Source organism: Chroicocephalus ridibundus, chromosome 18 (assembly GCF_963924245.1).
Source record: "Chroicocephalus ridibundus chromosome 18, bChrRid1.1, whole genome shotgun sequence".
Lineage (NCBI taxonomy): Eukaryota > Metazoa > Chordata > Aves > Charadriiformes > Laridae > Chroicocephalus > Chroicocephalus ridibundus.
In genome coordinates this window covers 1590315-1597042 of record NC_086301.1, presented here as the reverse complement: position 1 = coordinate 1597042, position 6728 = coordinate 1590315, and positions in this window count along the sequence as shown.

Below are 6728 nucleotides of genomic sequence, written 5' to 3'. Positions count from 1 at the left end.
GCCCCTCACGCCTCCATGCAGCCCCAGCGGGGTGGGTCTGAGGCTCTTCCCTCCCGCTTGCTGGTAGGGATGGCTCCCCAGACAGGGGCTGCGCAGAGCTCGCCCTCCCTTCTCAGAAGTTGTGTGTGTGTCCGTGTGTGTGTGTGTGTGTCCGTGTGTGTGTGTGTGTGTCCGTGTGTGTGTGTGTGTGTCCGTGTGTGTGTGTGTGTGTCCGTGTGTGTGTGTGTGTCCGTGTGTGTGTGTGTGTCCTTGTCTTTTGTCGGCGTGAGTGTGAGCGAGTGAGCTTGTCCCTTAGGCCCCTGATAAAATCGCTGCAGTTTAGCTTAAACTTCCCAGGAGGGAGAGAGGGCTCTGTGCAGCAACAGGGGGGTCCCCTCTGAGGCCGCGAGCGGAGGGAGGCTCCGGGCTTGCCCCTCCTTTCTAAGGACAGAGCGAAGCCACTTAGTCGTAGAGTGCGGTCAAGGCGACCTGTCCGTAGTCAGGGGCCGGGCCTCTGCCTGCGCGGCTGCCTGTCCTGCTGGCGACCTGCCAGCGTGACAGCCCCGTACTCGGGGCATGTGTCACAAGTCCGTGGAGCCCTGTGTCCCCAGGAGCAGCCCGACCTCCCTGTAAGCAGGGCTGGGGAGGCTGCTTTAGCCAGCCAACAGGAACGAGCCCTCCCTGGCTCTTTTGAGGGTGCAGGTTGAGGAAGTGCTGTGCTGGAGGGTGCAGGCCTGCCTTTGGCACTGCTTTTGGCTAGGGTGACCTCCCCGCGTTTGGGGTTGAGGTTGCGCGCTGGGCTCCCGAAGAGATGGTGTTGTGCTGCAGCCAGGCTGGCCGGCCCGTAACTGGGGCGCAGGTCGGAGCCTCGGACTCCGTGGAGCCTTGTTGGGAGTGCCGAGCCACGGGGGACCGCCCTGTAAGTAGGGCTGTGCCTGTCCCCTGGGCTTGGCGGGACCCCCTGTAATCAGGCGGGTGCCCCTGGCCCCGGCCTTTCAGAGGCAGGGGGCCGGGATGTGTGTGGGCCTTTGGCCGTGAAGCTCCGCAGCCTGGCTGTTGAGTGAGTCTCGTTCCTGTTGCTGTGGGGGAAGGCCGAGCTCTCTGGCTCCCTGGGTGTCGACCTGCCTGTAACCAGGGTCCGGGTCTGGGAGCCTTTGTGCTCCACTGGCAGCCTGTGTGGGGTGACCGCCCCGCTAGCGGGTGTGGGTCAGGGTGCCCCCAAATCGGAGAGAAGGAGCCTCCGAGGGCCTGTGGGACCAGGGCTGCCCTGTAAGTCAGGGCCCGGCCAGTGCCCTGCAGTCCCAGGCGCTTTACAGTCCAGGCAGCGGCTCGAGCCCCCTGTAAGCAGGGGTGCAGCCTCTTTGGCCGCCGCCTTGCATGCCCAGCTCCATTTGCCCAGGGTGCCCGCCTCCGAGCCTAGCTCCGGCACCGGCTGGAAGTCTGCTGCGCGTCGCTTTGGTGAGACAAGCTGAAGTCGGAGGGTTTTGGCGGGGTGGTGGGCCGGGCGGGCGGGTTGTGCCTTGGGGGGAGCTCCCTTTGGGGGCTTAGGGGGTCCCCCTTTCTGGCGGGCGGGCGAGTGAGTCGGCGCTTCTCAGGCCTAACCGTGTCCTCCCCTTCCTCCTCCTCCCTTGTTGGCAGCCGTCGGAGAAGAAAGAAGAGGCGTCATGTAGAACGGCGAGGCAAGAGTGAGCGAGAAGAGGAGCGGCGTCGGGCTGGAGAGTGGTTGCGAGAAAGGCGCTCTGGGCAAAGGCACCTACCTCCCTGTCGCCACCAGGGCACGGGCACGTAAGAGCATCGCGGGCGCCTTTGGGGTGCCCCGGCTGGCTTTGTGCTGGGCGACCTCCCTGTAACCAGGGCTCGGTCTATTGCTTCTGCAGTTGTTGGCCTTTTGCCGTCTTGCTCCTTTGGCTGCCTGGAGCGAGTGGCGACCCTGTAAGGAGGGCGAGGGCCACCGTCTCCGCACCCGAGGGGGAAATGGAGCTCGCTGGACGCCAAGCCCACCCTGTAAGCAGGGGAGGGCCGTCTCCCCGGCCCCCTCCTCTGGCCCCGGTGCCGTTCTGCCTGCTGGTGGCCTGGCCCGCATGACCCCCAGGAGTCGGGTGTGTCACGCCGTTTGCCCCTTGGCGTGTTGAGGCCCCTCACGCCTCCATGCAGCCCCAGCGGGGTGGGTCTGAGGCTCTTCCCTCCCGCTTGCTGGTAGGGATGGCTCCCCAGACAGGGGCTGCGCAGAGCTCGCCCTCCCTTCTCAGAAGTTGTGTGTGTGTCCGTGTGTGTGTGTGTGTGTCCGTGCGTGTGTGTGTGTGTGTGTCCGTGCGTGTGTGTGTGTGTGTGTCCGTGTGTGTGTGTGTGTCCTTGTCTTTTGTCGGCGTGAGTGTGAGCGAGTGAGCTTGTCCCTTAGGCCCCTGATAAAATCGCTGCAGTTTAGCTTAAACTTCCCAGGAGGGAGAGAGGGCTCTGTGCAGCAACAGGGGGGTCCCCTCTGAGGCCACGAGCGGAGGGAGGGTCCGGGCTTGCCCCTCCTTTCTAAGGACAGAGCGAAGCCACTTAGTCGTAGAGTGCGGTCAAGGCGACCTGTCCGTAGTCAGGGGCCGGGCCTCTGCCTGCGCGGCTGCCTGTCCTGCTGGCGACCTGCCAGCGTGACAGCCCCGTACTCGGGGCATGTGTCACGAGTCCGTGGAGCCCTGTGTCCCCAGGAGCAGCCCGACCTCCCTGTAAGCAGGGCTGGGGAGGCTGCTTTAGCCAGCCAACAGGAGCGAGCCCTCCCTGGCTCTTTTGAGGGTGCAGGTTGAGGAAGTGCTGTGCTGGAGGGTGCAGGCCTGCCTTTGGCGCTGCTTTTGGCTAGGGTGACCTCCCCGCGTTTGGGGTTGAGGTTGCGCGCTGGGCTCCCGAAGAGATGGTGTTGTGCTGCAGCCAGGCTGGCCGGCCCGTAACTGGGGCGCAGGTCGGAGCCTCGGGCTCCGTGGAGCCTTGTTGGGAGTGCCGAGCCACGGGGGACCGCCCTGTAAGTAGGGCTGTGCCTGTCCCCTGGGCTTGGCGGGACCCCCTGTAATCAGGCGGGTGCCCCTGGCCCCGGCCTTTCAGAGGCAGGGGGCCGGGATGTGTGTGGGCCTTTGGCCGTGAAGCTCCGCAGCCTGGCTGTTGAGTGAGTCTCGTTCCTGTTGCTGTGGGGGAAGGCCGAGCTCTCTGGCTCCCTGGGTGTCGACCTGCCTGTAACCAGGGTCCGGGTCTGGGAGCCTTTGTGCTCCACTGGCAGCCTGTGTGGGGTGACCGCCCCGCTAGCGGGTGTGGGTCAGGGTGCCCCCAAATCGGAGAGAAGGAGCCTCCGAGGGCCTGTGGGACCAGGGCTGCCCTGTAAGTCAGGGCCCGGCCAGTGCCCTGCGGTCCCAGGCGCTTTACAGTCCAGGCAGCGGCTCGAGCCCCCTGTAAGCAGGGGTGCAGCCTCTTTGGCCGCCGCCTTGCATGCCCAGCTCCATTTGCCCAGGGTGCCCGCCTCCGAGCCTAGCTCCGGCACCGGCTGGAAGTCTGCTGCGCGTCGCTTTGGTGAGACAAGCTGAAGTCGGAGGGTTTTGGCGGGGTGGTGGGCCGGGCGGGCGGGTTGTGCCTTGGGGGGAGCTCCCTTTGGGGGCTTAGGGGGTCCCCCTTTCTGGCGGGCGGGCGAGTGAGTCGGCGCTTCTCAGGCCTAACCGTGTCCTCCCCTTCCTCCTCCTCCCTTGTTGGCAGCCGTCGGAGAAGAAAGAAGAGGCGTCATGTAGAACGGCGAGGCAAGAGTGAGCGAGAAGAGGAGCGGCGTCGGGCTGGAGAGTGGTTGCGAGAAAGGCGCTCTGGGCAAAGGCACCTACCTCCCTGTCGCCACCAGGGCACGGGCACATAAGAGCATCGCGGGCGCCTTTGGGGCGCCCCGGCTGGCTTTGTGCTGGGCGACCTCCCTGTAACCAGGGCTCGGTCTATTGCTTCTGCAGTTGTTGGCCTTTTGCCGTCTTGCTCCTTTGGCTGCCTGGAGCGAGTGGCGACCCTGTAAGGAGGGCGAGGGCCACCGTCTCCGCACCCGAGGGGGAAATGGAGCTCGCTGGACGCCAAGCCCACCCTGTAAGCAGGGGAGGGCCGTCTCCCCGGCCCCCTCCTCTGGCCCCGGTGCCGTTCTGCCTGCTGGTGGCCTGGCCCGCATGACCCCCAGGAGTCGGGTGTGTCACGCCGTTTGCCCCTTGGCGTGTTGAGGCCCCTCACGCCTCCATGCAGCCCCAGCGGGGTGGGTCTGAGGCTCTTCCCTCCCGCTTGCTGGTAGGGATGGCTCCCCAGACAGGGGCTGCGCAGAGCTCGCCCTCCCTTCTCAGAAGTTGTGTGTGTGTCCGTGTGTGTGTGTGTGTGTCCGTGTGTGTGTGTGTGTGTCCGTGTGTGTGTGTGTGTGTCCGTGTGTGTGTGTGTGTGTCCGTGTGTGTGTGTGTGTCCGTGTGTGTGTGTGTGTCCTTGTCTTTTGTCGGCGTGAGTGTGAGCGAGTGAGCTTGTCCCTTAGGCCCCTGATAAAATCGCTGCAGTTTAGCTTAAACTTCCCAGGAGGGAGAGAGGGCTCTGTGCAGCAACAGGGGGGTCCCCTCTGAGGCCGCGAGCGGAGGGAGGCTCCGGGCTTGCCCCTCCTTTCTAAGGACAGAGCGAAGCCACTTAGTCGTAGAGTGCGGTCAAGGCGACCTGTCCGTAGTCAGGGGCCGGGCCTCTGCCTGCGCGGCTGCCTGTCCTGCTGGCGACCTGCCAGCGTGACAGCCCCGTACTCGGGGCATGTGTCACAAGTCCGTGGAGCCCTGTGTCCCCAGGAGCAGCCCGACCTCCCTGTAAGCAGGGCTGGGGAGGCTGCTTTAGCCAGCCAACAGGAACGAGCCCTCCCTGGCTCTTTTGAGGGTGCAGGTTGAGGAAGTGCTGTGCTGGAGGGTGCAGGCCTGCCTTTGGCACTGCTTTTGGCTAGGGTGACCTCCCCGCGTTTGGGGTTGAGGTTGCGCGCTGGGCTCCCGAAGAGATGGTGTTGTGCTGCAGCCAGGCTGGCCGGCCCGTAACTGGGGCGCAGGTCGGAGCCTCGGACTCCGTGGAGCCTTGTTGGGAGTGCCGAGCCACGGGGGACCGCCCTGTAAGTAGGGCTGTGCCTGTCCCCTGGGCTTGGCGGGACCCCCTGTAATCAGGCGGGTGCCCCTGGCCCCGGCCTTTCAGAGGCAGGGGGCCGGGATGTGTGTGGGCCTTTGGCCGTGAAGCTCCGCAGCCTGGCTGTTGAGTGAGTCTCGTTCCTGTTGCTGTGGGGGAAGGCCGAGCTCTCTGGCTCCCTGGGTGTCGACCTGCCTGTAACCAGGGTCCGGGTCTGGGAGCCTTTGTGCTCCACTGGCAGCCTGTGTGGGGTGACCGCCCCGCTAGCGGGTGTGGGTCAGGGTGCCCCCAAATCGGAGAGAAGGAGCCTCCGAGGGCCTGTGGGACCAGGGCTGCCCTGTAAGTCAGGGCCCGGCCAGTGCCCTGCAGTCCCAGGCGCTTTACAGTCCAGGCAGCGGCTCGAGCCCCCTGTAAGCAGGGGTGCAGCCTCTTTGGCCGCCGCCTTGCATGCCCAGCTCCATTTGCCCAGGGTGCCCGCCTCCGAGCCTAGCTCCGGCACCGGCTGGAAGTCTGCTGCGCGTCGCTTTGGTGAGACAAGCTGAAGTCGGAGGGTTTTGGCGGGGTGGTGGGCCGGGCGGGCGGGTTGTGCCTTGGGGGGAGCTCCCTTTGGGGGCTTAGGGGGTCCCCCTTTCTGGCGGGCGGGCGAGTGAGTCGGCGCTTCTCAGGCCTAACCGTGTCCTCCCCTTCCTCCTCCTCCCTTGTTGGCAGCCGTCGGAGAAGAAAGAAGAGGCGTCATGTAGAACGGCGAGGCAAGAGTGAGCGAGAAGAGGAGCGGCGTCGGGCTGGAGAGTGGTTGCGAGAAAGGCGCTCTGGGCAAAGGCACCTACCTCCCTGTCGCCACCAGGGCACGGGCACGTAAGAGCATCGCGGGCGCCTTTGGGGTGCCCCGGCTGGCTTTGTGCTGGGCGACCTCCCTGTAACCAGGGCTCGGTCTATTGCTTCTGCAGTTGTTGGCCTTTTGCCGTCTTGCTCCTTTGGCTGCCTGGAGCGAGTGGCGACCCTGTAAGGAGGGCGAGGGCCACCGTCTCCGCACCCGAGGGGGAAATGGAGCTCGCTGGACGCCAAGCCCACCCTGTAAGCAGGGGAGGGCCGTCTCCCCGGCCCCCTCCTCTGGCCCCGGTGCCGTTCTGCCTGCTGGTGGCCTGGCCCGCATGACCCCCAGGAGTCGGGTGTGTCACGCCGTTTGCCCCTTGGCGTGTTGAGGCCCCTCACGCCTCCATGCAGCCCCAGCGGGGTGGGTCTGAGGCTCTTCCCTCCCGCTTGCTGGTAGGGATGGCTCCCCAGACAGGGGCTGCGCAGAGCTCGCCCTCCCTTCTCAGAAGTTGTGTGTGTGTCCGTGTGTGTGTGTGTGTGTCCGTGCGTGTGTGTGTGTGTGTGTCCGTGCGTGTGTGTGTGTGTGTGTCCGTGTGTGTGTGTGTGTCCTTGTCTTTTGTCGGCGTGAGTGTGAGCGAGTGAGCTTGTCCCTTAGGCCCCTGATAAAATCGCTGCAGTTTAGCTTAAACTTCCCAGGAGGGAGAGAGGGCTCTGTGCAGCAACAGGGGGGTCCCCTCTGAGGCCACGAGCGGAGGGAGGGTCCGGGCTTGCCCCTCCTTTCTAAGGACAGAGCGAAGCCACTTAGTCGTAGA